Source organism: Callospermophilus lateralis, chromosome 3 (genome assembly GCF_048772815.1).
Source record: "Callospermophilus lateralis isolate mCalLat2 chromosome 3, mCalLat2.hap1, whole genome shotgun sequence".
Lineage (NCBI taxonomy): Eukaryota > Metazoa > Chordata > Mammalia > Rodentia > Sciuridae > Callospermophilus > Callospermophilus lateralis.
This window is the reverse complement of record NC_135307.1, coordinates 29,386,210-29,404,437: the sequence shown is the minus strand read 5'-3', so window position 1 is coordinate 29,404,437 and position 18,228 is coordinate 29,386,210.

Genomic DNA, 18,228 nt, shown 5'->3' with positions numbered 1-18,228 from the left:
ACAAAAAAAAAAAAAAAAATTAAAAGGGCGAGGCATGTAGCTTAGTGGTAAAGCAAGCCCGGGGTTTAATCCTCAATGACAATACATAATTAATTAATAGAATAAAAACAGGAATCAGGGGACTGAAAAACAGGAATCAGGGGACTGGGGATATAACTCAATGGTGAAGCACTTGCCTAAATGCATAAAGCTCTGGGTTTTACCCCTAGCACCAAAGGGGGGAAAAAAAGTTCTGATTTGGTGTTTAGTGGCTTTACTGTCCCAGGCCCCCTTGACACTGTGTATTTAAACTTAGGAAGTGTTGGGGCCCAAACATGACATTGTGCTTTGACATGCTGAGTGGTTGGAACTAAAGGAGATTGAAAGGCTTCAGAAGCAGACTCAGAAGCAAGTTCTGACTTCTTGTCCTCTAGCCTCTCTTTCTTCCTTGAAGCAAATCACAGAAACCAGAATTCCTCTTTACCAAGACAGGTCATAGAAACTAGAACCTCTCTCCCCCAAAGCTAGGCATTAAACCTATAATATTAATTGAAACTTCCTCCACCTTTCTCTGTAGGAGCCAGTCATGAAGAAATTCTCTGATCAAAGACCTTTGTTCCAGGTGGGTCCTGCCCTGTAAACTGGAGAAGGAATGCTGTGCTTAGAGGCCAGGAAGAAAATGAACAAGACATCCCAAACTTTGAAAAACACACAGGCATGGTTTCTGCTTATGCTTTTCTTGTACTAGGATGATACTTCCTTTTCCGGCTGATAGACTCTTAGACTACTTCCTCATTCTCATACATAAAGAGAGGATAAAAAAGGGGGGAGAAAGAAAGTGATTTTGTAATTACCGTCAAGTTTTAGATGATGCAGTAATTTCATCTCCAGGACTTATAGCTATGTCTGCCTGAGAGCGCAGGGTTAATCATAAGGAAGTTTCTGCAGCATAACAGATCATAGCAAAATACCAGATGCTACCAGAATGCAGTGGTTAAAATATGACACACTCACTTTATAGAATACATTTCTTAGCCATTAACAAGAATGAAGGCTGGGTGTGGTGGCCCTCGCTTGTAAGCCCAGCAGCTCCGGAGTCTGAGCAGGAGGATCGTGAGTTTAAAGCCAGCCTCAGCAAGGCCCTAAGCAACTTAACTAGACCCTCTCTCTAAATAAAATATTTTGAAAAAGAAAAATACTCAAGAATAGTTGCTTAATTCAAAAGGTATCCCCGTGGGTTGACCAAGTGAAAACACCTGTATTGTAGCTGGTTCAAAGACCAGTGGCAGCTTCTCCATGTGAGACCAGGCTTTGTCTCCAGATAGGGATAGAACAGGAGGCATAAAGTTGTCAGCTGAACAGAGATATGCTAGGCAAACATTTGAGGAACTTCTGGGTTCAGTCCCAGTACTACCAAATAATAGAATAGTAATAGTAATAATAATAATAATCATCATCTATAACCAAAGGAAAAAAAAAACCCTAACCAAAACGAAAACAGTTCAGGTGGTGCTAAGGAAACTATAACTATAAGTAGGGTATCACAGGTTGAGTCCACTGGGATCCATACTGTGGAACTTTTCTTGACATTTACAAATACTCTTGGGATCACACCTGTGGAAGAAAGAGGAATTTGGCAGAGGGAGAAATCCAGCTGAGGTGGGTCCCATGACATCCTTGGTCAACCTCATGAGGAGTATCTGAGCTAAAAGGGCCTAAGTTGTCCCCTGTTGGGCCCAAATAGCCACCTTTTCTACCTACCCTACCAGTCTTTAGACATGGGTTACCTATTAAAAAAAAAAAAAAAATCATGGCTTTGGGCAAGTCTATGCTGTAGGGAAACAATCCTTGAAGGGGCTGACAGCACTCCCAGCAGCTGAGGCAACAAGGCTTCTTGAAAGGGGCCTGGGCGGCATCTCCATGTTCCTTGCAAGGAGTATGAGGAGGGCGAGGGCTGGGGTAGGATTGTTCCTTGGGATAGGGTGGTTAGGGAAGGAAGGTTTTGATGACAACCTGAATGAAGTAAGGAAGGAGCCAGGCACATGCTGAGGAAAGCTTTCTCGATAAAGGGAACAGCAAATACAACTGCCTGGGAGGGAAATTTCTTGAGATGTTCAAAATGGCATGGCTGGCCAGGCTCATGCTTGTAATCCCAGTGGCTCTGGAGGCTGAGGCAGGAGGATCGAAAGTACAAAGCCAGCCTCAGCAACTTAGCAAGACCTTGTCTTAAAATAAAAAATAAAAAAGGCTGGGATGGTGGCTCAGTGGTAAAACATCCCTGAGTTCAATCTCCTTAACAAAAACTGGTAGAGCCTTTTGCCTAGCATGCATCAGGCCCTGGGTTCCATTACTCCAATAGCGAGGGGAGGGGACAGGGAGAGCAAGGCAGGATCATTTGTGTCAAGTTCTGTTGAAAAGTGTGGATGAGGACTGAGAATTACCCCCTGGAATTGCATCCTGAATCTTATCAGTGACTTTGATAAGACCAAGTTCCGTAGAGGAAATTGGGGGTGGGGGTGGTGTTAAATGGTGATTATAGCCAATTCTTTCAGAGTCATGTCTTTTAAAAAGGAACAGATAATGTGTCAGTTTACAGGGGGGCCCGGTGTTGTGGCTCAGTGGTAGAGCACTTGCCTAGTATGTGTGAGGCCCTGGGTTTGATCCTCAGCACCCCATAAAAATAAATAAATAAAATAAAGGTAAAAAAAAAAAAAAAAGAGAGAGAGACATTTGTAGGTTAAGGGAAGACCTAGCAGAGAGGAAAATTATTGATGTCTCCCTTTATCCAATACTTAGTAAGTCTTAGGAACTGCATTAGGCATTTCATGTGGATTACTTAAACTACACACCCAACCAATAGTGTTATCCAATAATAGTGTTATCCCCATTTCACAGAAGACAAAACTGAGGCACAGAAGGGATCAGCTACATGGGATAAGTGGGGGAACTTGGATATAACCAGGATGTCTGATTTCACAGCCCATATTCTCACTTTCTTTTTTTTGCCTAAATTTACCTTTTTATTCTAAATTTTAACTGCTGGCTAAAATTTATATGCATTATCATGTGTTTCCCCTTTGGGGAACTATTGGACTTTCAAGACTCAGTTATAGGTAATTAGGTAATTTCCAGGAATTTGTACCTGACTGCTCCTACCCCTACCTCCTCTGCATCCAGAGCAAACCTCTACCAGAGTCCCTGTCATCACCATATTGCGTCTGTTCACTTTTCAGTTTCCTACAGTGGAGCATGCACTCCTCAAAGGCTGGGATTGCATTTAATTCACCCATCCATCCCTGGACAGACAGTTTTCATACAGTAAATTTTTGTCAAGTAGTTGAATAGATGGATGATTGAATGAATGCAAAATGTCATCCGTCCGTATCTGCTGATTTTGTATCCAAGGATCCAATCAAGCCTGGATCACAAATATTTAGAGAAAAAAAATTACCGCTGTACTGAACATGTACAGACTTATTCCCTTACATACAATACGGTATGATAACTAATGAATTTACATTGTCTTAGATGTTATAAGTAATCTAAAGAGGATTTAAAGTGTATGAGAGAATGTGTGCCAGTTATATGCAAATACTACACCATTTTGTAGAAAAAAGCTGTATCCACAGCTTTTGGTATCCTGAGGAGGGAAGATACTAAGAGACAACTGCACTTAGGAATATTGGAAGCCACAAGATAGCTGATTATGTGCAGCTACATTTATAAACTGGATATAAATAATATAAACAAAATGCTCTGAAAATTCAGAATACATAGGAATTCTTGGGAAGTGTGATTCCTTTGAGAATCACAGTGTTTGTTAAGAAGTACAAGTTCCTGGGAGCTGGAGTACAGCTCAGTGGTAGAACATGTGCTTAGCATGCATGAGGGCCTGGGTTCCATTTCTAGTAGCAGGGACACACTTGCACATGTGTGCAAATGGTACAGATTCCTGGGCATTTCTGGGGTATGAAGTGAAGTCAGAATTAGTACAAGAAATATCTTGCTTTGCAAAAAATTCCATGCAACTACCCCATAGTCCTATCACTGGGAGGCAGGAGAATCAGGAGACTTGGATGTCTCTCACAAGAAATTCAAATTGAATGGATGTCCTGCATGTTTATTTGCCCCACCTGGCAACCTTTCAACTGGGAGACCTTGGCCAGACTGCATAGTTTCTTTGAACTTCTTCTCCTTATCTATAAAATGGAGAAATTGGAGCTTTTTCTGTGATGATGGTTAAGTAAGATCGTCATAAAAAAGTGCTTAGCATGGCAAATGGCATATGGTAAGAGCCTAATAAATGAGCCACAAGGATTCATAACATTTATTTTAATATCAGTATCTCCTAGAGCATTAAAACATAAGCCATCAATTATATTGATGTAAGTTTCGCAGAAATGACCACTGCCAGTTTACATGAGTCTGGAGACTGCCTGGCATCTGGCTGAGATGGTGCTCAAGTCAGTACTGGACCCCAAAGAAAGAGCTAGTGGCACTAATTAGTAATTTCTCCATCAGACCTTGGAGTGTCCTCAAACGGGAAGTTTAAAAGTGTGATTCTTCCAGATACCAGTAGGGGGAGTAGGTGCATTTTGGGACAGGGCTGGAATAATAACAGGATCCAGGGAAACAGTATTAGCTGTAGGTTTCCTGTTTTGAGAACAAAAGAGGGTGTAAGAAAGTCCTGGGAGGGCACTGGTCCTGAATTAGTGTGGACCCCCAAAATGCCCAGAAAATCATCCTATACAGGACCAACCCCTATGTACCATCAATGCGAGGATAGTGCAGAAAATAGGAAGTCAGTATAAATTTGAGCATACATCATGTAGAAGGAAAGAGATTTGGTATGTTGAAAGTCACCAAAAAACCAAAAGCAAGTGACAGAGCAAGAGAAAAAAATTTGCATTGCATTACAAAGACTTCCAAAAATGCAGGAAGACAATCCATCAATCATAAAACCAAAGACTAAGTAAATAAATAAAAAAGAATTTTAAAAAAAGAGATTGCTGGGGTTGCAACCTAATGGTGGAGTATTTGCCTAACATGAATGAGGCCCTGGGTTGGATCCCCACCATGGCAAAAAATAAAATTTAAAAAGACAGGTATGAACAGACAATCCACTTAAGAAAATGCAAATGGCAAACATATCCTCTAGCAACAAGGAAATACAAATTAAAACAACACTACAGGGGATTTCTTGTTTTCTATGATTATTAGAGGGGAAAATAATATTAATTGAGCATGTTATTATTCTGTGCCAGGCTTTGTGCTAAGAGCTTTCTAAACATTAACTCAGCATTGAATCGTTTTAAACAAAACCCTGAGAAGTAGGAACAAACATTATCCACATTTTACCTACGGAAAACCGTGGCTTGGAAAGGTTATTGACTTGCTGGGGATTTACCCAGTTGGCAAGGACAGGGTATTTGGACCCAGGTTTGTGTGGTTCCAAGTCCTTCCTCCCCCTGCACTGGCTTATTGAGGACCTCAAATATATTTTTATATGTCCAAGCAACATCTAGTGTTTGAATAAAGTGACTTGGAGAAGGCCCTGAAGCTGTGAATCCCACGTAGCTGAAGAGGCACAGAAAAGCCAAAGCAAACAAACCTCCCAAATCCCAGAAAATCCAAAATTCTTAGGAGTGGGCCAGGGAATCAACCCATTTTGGCAGAACTAGAAAATGGGAACTGGAGAGATGGGGGCTCGAGATGAGAATTCAGGGGTGGAGGAGCCACTTTGTGGCAGCATCCTAAACAGGATGGAGTCTGGCTGGCCAGAAGTTTGACAGCCTTGCAGGCTGCAAGCAGAGGAATCTGTTTGTCCGGTCCACTGCATGCTGAGTTGCCATTCTCATTTCTAAATCTTCCAGGCCCCAGTCCACAATGCCCTCCCCCATTGTCGCACCTGCTGGCAGCGGGGGCTCCGATGAATGGACAAGTTCCAAGAATCCGAGAATTCTTGCCCCTTCCCCCTCCTTTTACATAGCCAAGCCCTGGGACAAAAGGCGCCCGGGGTCTCCAGCTTCTTCCCCGGGCTCCTGCCAGCTCAGAGGAGTGCCAGACAGCTGGAGCCAGGCTCCACACCACACCATTTACATTTTTTACAGCTTCCCCACCCTGCCATGGCCACATCCCTGTTAGACCCTGGGATCTTCTCATGGTCCCTTGGAGGTTGAAGGGACTTGCCAGTGAAGAAGGTAGGCACAGGGCAGGGATACCAGTGTGCTGGGCGTGGTGGGGGTCACCTTCTGGATTCCAGAGCTGGACGTATGGGGGACCTTTGTTCAGAACAACACATCCCACCCACCATGCAGCAGCAGCAACTAGAAGCTGCTTGCCTATCACTTGGTTGTGAATCTGAGCCACACATGGTGTTTGCCCTGTAGGATACTAGCCCCTGTCTTTCTTAGATGGCTCTCTTATTCACTGATAAATAGAGCCTATTTATTGAGCACCTACTGTGTGTCAGGGATGGTGATAAGTGCTCTGCCTCTGTTCCCTCATTTACTTCTCACAGCTGTCCAAGCTGAATTAAACATGGACCCAGCTTTCAGAGGAGAATAGTGGCTTACTTCAAGTCTCTTCAAGGACAGCTGGACTACTACTGCTACTTCTTCTTCTTCTTCTTCTTCTTCTTTGTTTGGTATCAGGACACTTAACCACTGAGCCACATCCCTAGCCCTTTTTTATAGTTTATTTAGAGACAGGGTCTTGCTGAGTTGCTTAGGGCTTCAATAAATTGCTGAGGCTGGCTTTGAATTCACAATCCTTCTGCCTCACCCTCCAGAGCTGCTGGGATTTCCAACATGTTCCACTGTGCCCAGATGCCTCTCACTTCTTGAAGCCCCCTCAGAATCCAGACTTGCCTTGGATATGCTACTCCCTGATTTTGCCTCCTTCTCTTGTAGGCCCTACCCTGATGGACTGAGCCTACTTTCAGATAAAAGGAGGGCTGGTTGATTCTGTGTGTGTGTGTGCGCGCGCGCGCGCGCGCGCGCGCGCGCGCGGGGAGGGGGGGGGGTACTGGGGACAGAGCCCAGGGGTACTCAAACACTGAATTACATCCCCACCAGTCCTTTTTATTTTTTCATTTTGAGACAAAATATATGTTAAGTTGCCCAGGCTGGCTGATAATTAGGAATCCTTTCACCTCAGGCTTCTGAGTCCTTGGAATTACAGATGTGCCCTGCCATGCCCAACTAGAACTGGCTGATTCTAACTGGAATGTTCTACCTCTCCTAATAGCCCATTGAAACTTCTCCAACTTCTGAGGTTATGAGCCAACACATCAAAGCGCACCCTGCAGAGACAGGAAGGGACACCCTGTATCCAACCCACTTTAGAAAAGTCAAAATGGACCTGGCAGAGGTGTTTATGTGTCCAGCCTGCCCACTCAGCCCTCTGGCTCAAGGGCCAATGGATCCCTGCAGCCCCTTGAAGAAACAATAATTTCACCTCTAAACCACCAAATGATTAAAAATAAATAAGTAAATAAATAAATAAATAAAAATGCTTTCTTTATTTACCATTACCAAAAAAATTATTTATACCTTTTTTTTTTTTTTTCAGTACTGGGGATTGAACCCAGGGTGCTTTACCACTGAGCTATACCCCCAGCCCTTTGATTTTTTAAGACAGGGTCTTGCTAAATTGTTGAGGTTGGCCTGGAACATGAGTTCCTCCTGCCACAGAAATTCCACTTCCCAGATGTATCAGAATAGTCACAGAGCAGAAATATTTGCATATTTGCAAATATGTTAATTGCAACATTGTAATCAAGAAAAACTGAAAACAAACTAAACATTCAATTGGAAGGGATTGCTTAAATAAATTATACACCCCTACAATAAATATTCTGCAGCTACTCAAAGGTATGAAGTAACTTCATGTGTACTGACAAGAAAAGACATCTGTGAAGTATTAGAAGTATTATAGGGGGCTGGGGTGTGACTCAAGCGGTAACACGCTAGCTGGGTTCGATCCTCAGCACCACATTAAAAAAAAAAAAAAAAAAAAAAAGATATTGTGTCCACCAAAAACTGAAAAATAAATATTAAAAAAAATTCTCTCTCTCTCTTAAAAAAATAAATTAAAAAAGAAGAAGTATTATAGAGTTAAAAAAAAGCAAGTTAGAGGTGGGGGATGCAGCTCAGTGGGGAGCATGTGCCTGTTGCTTGCACTTGGTTCAATCTGGGCTCTGGGTTCAATCTCCAGCATCAAAAAATAAAAAGTAAAAAGCAAGTTGTAGGGCTGGGAATATAGCTTAGTTGGTAGAGTGCTTGCCTCACATGCACAAGGCCCAGGGTTCAATTCCAACACCACAAAACAAACAAACAAATCAAAGTCAGCTTCAACAACTTAGTGAGCCCTAAACAACTCAGCAAGACCCTGTCTATAAATAAATATAAAAAAGGGTTGGGGATGTGGCTCAGTGGTAAACTACTCCTGGGTTCAATCCCTGGTACCAGAAAAAGATAAATAAATAAAAATTTAAAAAAGGACTGCAGATATAGCTCAGTGTTAGAGTTCCCCTGGGTTCAACCCCCAATGTGGTAAAATATTAATAAATAAATGAATAAAACAAAACCAAAAAGTAATCCCAGCTACTTGGGAAACTGAGGCAGGAGGGTCACAAATTTGAGGTCAGCAAATTTGAGATCACAATTTGGATCACAAATTTGAGATCCTGTCTCAAAATGAAATAAAAAGGACTGGGCAGATAGTTCAGTGGTAGAGCGCTTGCCTCACATACACAAGGTCCTAGTTTTAATGCCCTTCACTGAAAAATTAAGAGATAGAAGGAAGGACTGATTCAAAAAGTAATAAGAGGTGTTAATTCTAGTTGAATTTTTTTTTTTTTTCTTTCTGTGCTGGGAATGGAACTCTGTACTTTTGTGCATGTTGGAAAAGCCCCTGTACCACTGAACTATGCTCCAGCCCAAATGAAATCTCAACACATATTCCCTGCCCTGCCCTTTCTGGAAATACAAAGGGCCAGGGGTAGCTTCGAATGGTGATGACACTTAGTTAAGTGTGGAGTTAGTTAAACTGTGGCCCTCGAGATATTGAACTCTCTGCCCTCAATTGAGGCATTCTGGAAGCTTCCCACTTGGCTCCAGGAGATCAAATCTTCAAGAGCAGAGACAAGGGAAAGAGCCCATGTTGCTACCACCTTCTGAAGGACAGAATCTCCAGTTAAGTACCTGGCACTGGGCGTGACTCAGTGGTGCTCAGTAAACCTGGCATTTTCCATTTTCTGGATAGAGGGAGCTCAGAGGTGATCTGAGTCCATGCAGGCTCAGGCTCTACACATTATATTGTGTGCTCCTCAAAACAAGTGTTTGCAGCAGGTATGCTGATGTCCCCATTTTACTGATGAGGAATCTGGGCCTATTCAAATTAAAAGACAATACTGTCACCTCCAAATTCTGTACTTTGCTCCCCATACTGTTACTTTTTAGGGACGTTTTGGTTGGGGGGCTAATTGTGTCTAATCTTTTTTTCTTCATGTTCCTCCTCCTCCTCCTCCTTCTTTTTTTATTGAACCCAGGGGCGCTTTACCACTGAGCCACATCCCCAGGCCTCTTTATATTTTATTTTGAAACAGGGTCTCACTAGTTTGCTTACAGCCTTGCAAAATTGCAGAGGCTGGCTTTGAACTTGCAATCCTCCTGCCTCCACCTCCTAAATTGCTGGGATTGAGGTATGTGCCACCATGCCCAGCTTCATGTGCATTTTTATATGCCTCCAAAGGAAGGCAGTGTGTGGCTGAAGTTATATGGGATCACTGCTTAGAGATGATAGGACTTTAAAAAGACTGTGCCCAGGGCTGGGGTTGTGACTCAGTGGTAGAGAGCTTGCCTAGCATGTGTGAGGACTGGGTTCAATTCTCAGCACTGCATATAAATAAAGGTCCATCAACATCTTAAAAAAAAAAAGACTATGCCTACCGGTGGTACCCACCTATACTCTCAGTGACTCAGGAGGTAGAAGCAGAAGGACCACAAGTTCAAGACCAGCCTCAGCAATTTAGCAAGCCAATATCTCAAAATAAGAAATAAAAAGTGCTAGTGGGGATGTGCCCAGAGGGTTTAGCTTAGTGGCACAGTATGTGCCTAGCAAGCACCAGGCATTGGGTTACATCCCCAGCCCATGAACAGAAAAATGATTGTGCCCAAATGTGTTTCTGGAAGGCAAAGTGATGCCATAAAAGAAAAGGAAGGCTCTATCTCTGGGCCCCAAGAGAACGGAGAGGTCTTTGGGCCTTTGTTCTGCACTGAAGATAGAGCCTCCTCCACCCCGCTTCTCACCCCCACCCCAAGCCTTCCACTGCCTCTTCCCTCAGAGCAACTCCCCCTCACCCAGTTTTCACACCTGTGTTTCCTGGCCTGGCAGGGCACTTTATCTTCCCACCTCAGAGAATTTGGTTCTCTTCCTGTTCAGTCCCTTTTTTTTTTTTAATTTACTGTGACAACCTTGACAGTGCCCTTTGATATTAACTTGTTGTCTCTTTCTAATGCTTTTCTTAGTGCTTGACTCATACCCATGGAAAACCAGGGTTTTGAGCTGGGAGTGGTGTGGCACTGTATTCCCAGGAATCCTGGAGACTAAGGCAGGAAGACTGCAAGTTTGAGGTCCTGGCCATCTAGTGAGATCCCATCTGAAAATCAAAAAGGCTGTGGGGCCCGATGGTGCACTCCTGTAATCCCAGTGACTCTGGAGCTGAGGCAAGAGGATTGCAAGTTTGAGGCCATCCTCATCAATTTAGCAAGAAGCAGGGGTGTTGGGGTTGTAGCTCAGTGATAAAGCACTCCCAGGCTCCATCCCTAGTACCACACACACACACAAAAAAAAAAAAAAACAGAACAGGAATTTCTTGGGCTAGTTCAGTATGCTCTGGGTTTGATCCCCAGCACCCCAACAGGGATGCCTTGAGCACCCACTAACAGCCAGCAGTGTAGGTGGGAGAGTCCATCTGCAGCTTCCATTGCTGCCTCTACCTGGACTCCCTGCCCCATCATCTTTGTCTCCTGGCCTTGTGGCTCCTGTGCCTCTTTCTCCAGGAAAGCTTCATGGATCATAGCTGTTCCATGTCCCAGTGGCAATGTGGACACCTCTACCTTATAGCTTCCTATATTCTGTACTTAGGTTATAGTGATATGTATGCATATCTCCTCCATAGATAGAGCCTTTCCTGGGAGGCAGAAGCAATATTCTCTCTCTCTCTCTCTCTCTTTTTTTTATACTAGAGATTGAACTTAGAGGTGCTTAACCACCAAGCCACATCCCCAGCCCTGTTTATTTATTTATTTTTATTTAGAGATAGGGTCTCACTAAGTTGCTTAGGGCCTCACTAAATTGCTGAGACTAGCTTTGCATTTGTGATCCTCCTGCCTCAGCCTCCAGAGCTTACATATATGCACCACCATGTCTGACTTCATTTAATCTTTACAATGATTCTATGAGATAATTGCAGTTACAATTGTCACTTAACAAATGAAGAAACTGAGGCAGTTTATTTTGAAACAGGGTCTCAAAAAAGAAGTTATGTTCACACAGGTGGCAAATGGGATCTGAATGCAGGTAGTGTGGTTCCAGAAACTGTGCTTATAGTCACAGCCCTCAGAATGCCAGTCAGAGGCACTCTATGCATAGGGCTGGGTTGTGAACTTGCCTAGTAGCAGCTAAGGTCAAGAAAGAAAGGCACCCAGAAAAGTTCATGAAGAACAAAAAACTACCCAAAGTTTCTGCACAAAGTCCTGGGTTGTCTCCATGTACACTCATACACATGCACCAAATACAACGTCCCCCCACCAAAGCCATTTGCTTTGTACAAATATACAGCTTTTTGTGATCTTGAGTTTGAAAGAACTCACAAAGGCACTGTTTCCAAATAGATCAGCACACTCCAGGTGTTGTGGTGCACGCCTGTAATCTCAGCAGCTGGAGAGGCTGAGACAGGAGGATCAATGTCATGAAATTCAATGTCAGCCTCAGCAACCTAGTGAGTGTCTAAGCAATTTAGCAAGACCCTGACTCAAAAAACAAAAACAAAAACAAAACAAAACAAAACAAAAAACCCCAAACTCCAAAACCAAAAACAAAAAACAAAATAAAAAGGGCTGGGATTACAGCTCAGTGGTTAAGCACCTCTGGGTTTACTCTTGGGCACCAAAAACAAAAACAAAAAAAACCCCAAAACCCACCAGTCTGGGCAACATAGTGAGACTATGTCATGGGGGAAAAAATGGAGATGACACTGTTTCCCATTTTCTCTCTCCTTTTTTTTTTTTTTTTTTCGGTACCAGAGATTGAACCCAGGTGGGGTCTAACCATTTGGCTACATTGCTCAAGCAGGCTTTGAATTTATGATCCTGCTGCCCAGCTGCTGAGCACCACTGCAGCCAGCTTTTTTTTTTTTTGGTGCTAGGAATTGAACTCTGGCCTCACATATGCTAGGCAAGCACTCTCCTATAGAGCCACATTCCATCCCTGTTTTCGAATCTTACAGGCTCATATTCCATAGGCCAAATGAATAAATGTTGCCAGGAGCATGCCTGTAATCCCAGCGGGTCAGGAAGCTGAGGCAGGAGGGTCATGAGTTCAAAGCCAGCCTCAGCAACATCAAGCCACTCAGCAACTCAGTGAGACCCTGTCTCTAAATAAAATACAAAATAGGGCTAGGGATGTGGCTCAGTGATCTGAGTGCCCCTGAGATCAATCCCAGGTAACCCACCCCCCAAAATACTAAATGTCCCAATACAAGTCTATTTATTTATTAACAATGTATACACTATTTGCTATGTGTACTGTAAAGCACAAAATTAGAAACTGAAGACAATGATGTGATGGGAATGTAGTTCAGTGGCAGAACGTGCACGAGGCCTAGCACGATGAGACCCTGGGTTCAATCCCCAGCACCACAAAAAAAGAAAAGAAAGACAAGAAAAGGGACAAAGAAATTGAAATGAACCAGGGATCAAAGAGATATACATGAAAATTCTGACAAGAGGGGCTGGGGATGTGGCTCAAGTGGTAGCGCGCTCGCCTGTCATGCGTGCGGCCCGGGTTCGATCCTCAGCACCACATACAAAGATGTTGTGTCTGCCGAAAACTGAAAAATAAATATTGAAATTCTCTCTCTCTCTCTCTCTGACAAGAACCATCTTCCACATTACACAGCCACCCATGAGCACCTTGGTACAGGATGTGGTTCTATACACTTGACTGTAGCAACAGATAACAATTTCTTAGAATCACTCCCGGTGGAGGTCCAAAGTGTGACACAGAAAAAGCGATTCAGTGACATGAGTTCTAATGTGGTATAAGTGTGACATCTCTGTCTGGTTTGATTTTTTTTTTTTTTAAAGCATCTCTCTCTCTCTCTCTCTCTCTTTTTTTTTTTTTAAAGAATTTAAATTTTGGGCTGTGGTTGTGGCTCAGAGGTAGAGCACTCACCTAGCATGCGTGAGGCACTGGGTTCGATCCTCAGCACCATATAAAAATAAAATGAAGATATTGTGTCCACTTAAATGTAAATAAATAAATATTTTAAAAAAAGAATTTAAACTTTATTTATTTTTTGTGTGGTGCTGGGGATTGAACCCAGGGCCTTGTGTATTCAAGGCAGGCACTCTACCAACTGAGATATATCCCCAGCCTTTAAAAGTTGATTTTTTAAAATTTGTAGTAGCAGGGATTAAATCCAGGGGTGCTCTGCCACTGAGCTATATTCACAGAGTCATAGATCCTAAGTTTTTTTCATTTTGAGACGGTGTCTACACTAAGTTGCTCAGGCTGGCCTTGGACTTGAAATCCTCCTACCCGAGTTTCTAGAGTAGCTGGGATTATAGATGTGCCCACCATTCCCAGTGGAAGCCAGAGCTCTTAATCACTATTCTATGTAGCTTCATAAATTTTGAAGATAAATGGCCTTAAACACTAGTTTCTCCCCTTTTTATTTATTTACAAAAAGAGGTAACGCAGGTTTACACACTCTTAATCTCAGCTATTTAGGAGGCTGAGATGGGAAGATCTCAAATTCAAGGTCAGCCTGGGTAATTCTGAAAGACCTTGTCTCAGAATCAAAAATGAGGAGGACTGGGGAAGTAGCTCAGTGGTAGGCAGCCCCTGAGTTCAATCCTCAGTAGCAAACAAACAAAAAGAATGTGTTCTTGTGATAAAAAATGCAAACTATCACAAAGAATAAAAAAATTAAAATTAAAAATTAGAAGAATAAGAACTGGGTTTGTAGCTCAGTGATAGAGTTCTTTTCGAGCATGTGTAAGGCCCTGGGTTAGATCCCCCAGCACAGCAAAAACAAAAACAACACAAATAACTAAAGTAAAAAAACAAAACAAACAAACAAAAAAACCAAACCAATAGAAACTGAAGTGGGCAAATAAAAAAGACACTTCTTCCCACAAACCTTACCAGGATTTCCCCTTTTGCTTCACTTAACCTCCCATATTTACTCACTGAATACATGGGTACAGTTACTTATACTAGATGAGTTTTTGCAAAACTGGAATTGTTAGATGTAGGTTTTTGCTTGAACTTGATTGTTTTTGCAGGTTGGTTCATACAGATCTACTCATACACAGCAGCAGCAGGTGACACAATTAGCCAATTAGCCACTTCCTTCTTAAAATATTCTCTCTAGATCTTTCTTTCTGCTTGTTTGCTTTTTTTTTTTTTTTTCCAGCTGTCTCTAAAAGGTGTTTTTTCTTCCCCCCCTCTTTCTCTCTCTTCTTTGAGGATTTTTTCTACCCTCTTGATTTGAGATCTTAATGCTAACAACTTCCAGAGGGACTTCAATGTTTATTTATCTGGAATGTTTTGTGGTTTTTCTCCATTTGAATTCACTTTGGTTTTAGTTTTAGGCGCATTCAAAACACAAATGAATAGTTTACCTTTGCTTGTATTTACGAACAGGAACTCTGGTCTCCGTGTGGTGGAGCAAGGCAGTTGAGGTTGGATGTGGGCCTACCTGCAATCCCAGTTGATTTGGGGGGATCAGCCTGGGCATCTGGGCAAGTTGGAAGACAGCCTGGGCAATTTGAGATCCTGGCTCAAAATAAAAAAAAATAAAAAAGACTGGGAATATAGCTCAGTGGTAGAGCACCCCTGGGTTCAATTTCCAGTACAGAAAACAACAAGTACCAACCAACCAACCAACCAACCAAATAAACAAACAAAAACTGAGGTACTAATTTTTTACCTATTAGATTGGCAAGGATTAAAAAAAAATTTTTTTTTTTTTTTGATGACATGGTATACTGACTATGGTAGGGAAGCTGTACTTTAATACTTTATTTTTAGAAAAATAAACTGATAAAACTTCTAAGGACAAAATTTGAAAAATCTAAACTGTACAAATCACTACCACGTATACAATTTGGAAGTACTGCTATACCTATAGTTGTGGAACATCTAAGTAGTTACACGGTTACCCAATATAGCATAGATTAATTAGCAAAGGATGGAAAGGACTTAAATGTTCATTGGCAGAGGGATTGGACCAGTGAATTATGTCCATGCATAAAGCAGAATTCATGCTATGTGAAGGTATGCTAGTATAGAAGCCACCAGGAATGTGTAGCCTAGGAGCCTTTGAAATGTGTTAGCCCTAATTGAGATTTCCTTCCTTCCTCCCTCCTTCCTTTTTGTCCTGCTGAGGATCAAACCCAGGCCAGGGCCTAGCACATTGAGATGTGCTTTAAGTGTAAAATGCACACCAGAGTTTGAAGACTTAGCATACAAAAAAGGAATGTAGATCCAAATGTTTATGTCAAATAAACAGGGAAAAATGCAAAATATCTCAATAATTGTTTATATTGGAATTTTACAGGAATTCCACTTCCTGTAAAAATGATCATATTTTGGCTTTATTATTTTAAATAAATATATGGTAAAAATTAATTCCTCTTTTTTTAAGTTGGGGTATACTGGGGGTTAAACCCAGGGGCATTTTATCAGTGAGCTACCTCCCCTTGCTAAATTGTTGAGGCTGGCCTGGAACTTTCTGCCTCAGCCTATCTAGTCACTGGAATTACAGGAGTTGGCCACCATACCCAGCCTACCTGTTTCTCTTACTTGTATTCTTTTTGTGCTGGGGATTGAACCTAGGACCTTGGACATGCTATACAAAAATTCTATCACAGAGTTATACCCCCATCCCAACCCCTCTTTTAACTTTCTTTTTGGTACTGGTGATTTAACCCAGGCATGCTTAACTATTAAGCCCTTTTTTATATTTTATTTAGAGACAGGATCTTGCTAAGTTGTTTAGGGCCTCACTAAATTGCTGAGGCTGGTCTTGAACTCATGATCTTCCTGCCTCAGTGTCCTGAGCTGCTGGGATTACAGGCATGCACCACTTCTGGCTTGACTATTTTAATGTGCTACTAGAACATGTAAAAGTACATGTGGGATTCTCATGAAATTTCACTGGACAATGGTAACTCTGGATAAAAAATAAAGTGAAAAATGCAAGGCACATAAAAATGTTTAGTATACTGCCATTGTGCTTTTAAGAACAGAAAAAAAAAAAAAAATCATTCTCTTTTTCTCCCTTTCTCTGACTTGCTTATTTAATCTATTTCTGGGATGCTACACTAGTACAACATGGGAGAGAGAAACTGTAGCCAGGTAACAGAGCTGACCTTTGAATTCTAAGTCCTTTTATAAATTTTGAACCAGACTTTTTACAAGCATTTTATTTTGAATATCATTTATGTTTTATTTATACATTATAGATATGATATACTATGCACATATTATACATATTAATCCAAAAGTAGTTTTTAAAATGTTTAACATAGAATGAAAATATACAGAGAAACTAAAGAAATATACATGTATGTGTCACTCCAAAAAGATGAAGAGGCACAGAAAAAGAACTGGCAGATTGGAATAAAGAGGGAAACTTGTTGGGAACAGAAAAGGGTGAACTGGCTCCAATCTCTATTTTTCACTCTGTACCATATGAATCTTTTGTAAGGAGAATGCTTAGCTCATGTAATTCTAAGTATATAAAAAAAGCTAGATTAGAACAAAACATACCAAGATGTTCATAATAGCTCTTTAGATAATGAGATTACAGGTAATTTTTTTCTTCTACTCTTCTTTCAAAATTTTCCCAATTATTCTATAAATAACAGTCTTACTTTTGTAATGAAAGAGCAAAAAACCTTTTTTTCACTATAAGTTTTTTTTTTTTTTACAAAAAAACACTTTTAAAGATTCCATTATAGTCCTTTATAGAATTTTCAATTATCTTCATTGCTTTTTTAAATGATAGCAGGCAATGCAGGAGCATTGTCAAACAACAGAAAGTGTCAAGAAAAAGTCTTGTATTCCATCTCCTTCTAGGAGAAAACCCACTCATCTCTGAAACTTTTAAAATGCTGCGTACTTATATTAAGAACTTGAAAATAACTTCACACGACCAGAGAGGCTGAGGACTAGGATATATGCCCTTTGTGTCATCAGAGTCCAAAATGCATTACATTTATCATTTCATTGAATGTACCCAATGACTGGTATACCATTATGTCCCATTAACCCTGGGTTCCAAGCACTAACAATTTGCTTAGGGCCATTTCTAGTAATGGGCAGGGTTAGCATTCAAATCGAAGCCCTTGAAACCAGCTAAACCATCGCCTCAGGCCACTGTCATGGTAGGTGGGACTGGTGAGTTGGTGAAGCCGACCCTGCACTTGAGCTCCTATAGGGCCGCCCCTCATTCAACGCTCCTAGGAACTGGGGTGTTTGAGAAAGGATTTTGAATTTGGTGATTAGGTAGCTTTCAAGATTGGAAGAGTAGAGAATGATAACAATGCAGTCAGACATAATGGATCCTGGGGCGGTGTTTTACAGTGATCAAGGCACTACAGGGGGGAGATGGGTGGAGCTGGAAGCCCAGGAAAGAATCCAGTAGCTCCAGCACTACAAAGGGTTAAAGGCAGGCCGGAGAGCTGGAGGGGAGCTACCACCCGAGGTTGAGCACAGCCCTTAACCACCCCCAACCAACCGAGGTGTAGATCTGCAGATGCAATTAGTTTTTTTTTTTTCCCCGGGGGATTTTTGAAGCCCCTGGGTCCCAGGTAGGCTGCAGGGAGGGACTGAAGTCCCAGGTGCCACACAGTCTCTCCTTTCTGTGGGACTCAGGCTCCCAGACCCCTGAATGATGCTGCTTTCACCCAGGCATGCTTTGGGAACAAGGAATGTTGAGCCCGAAACCTG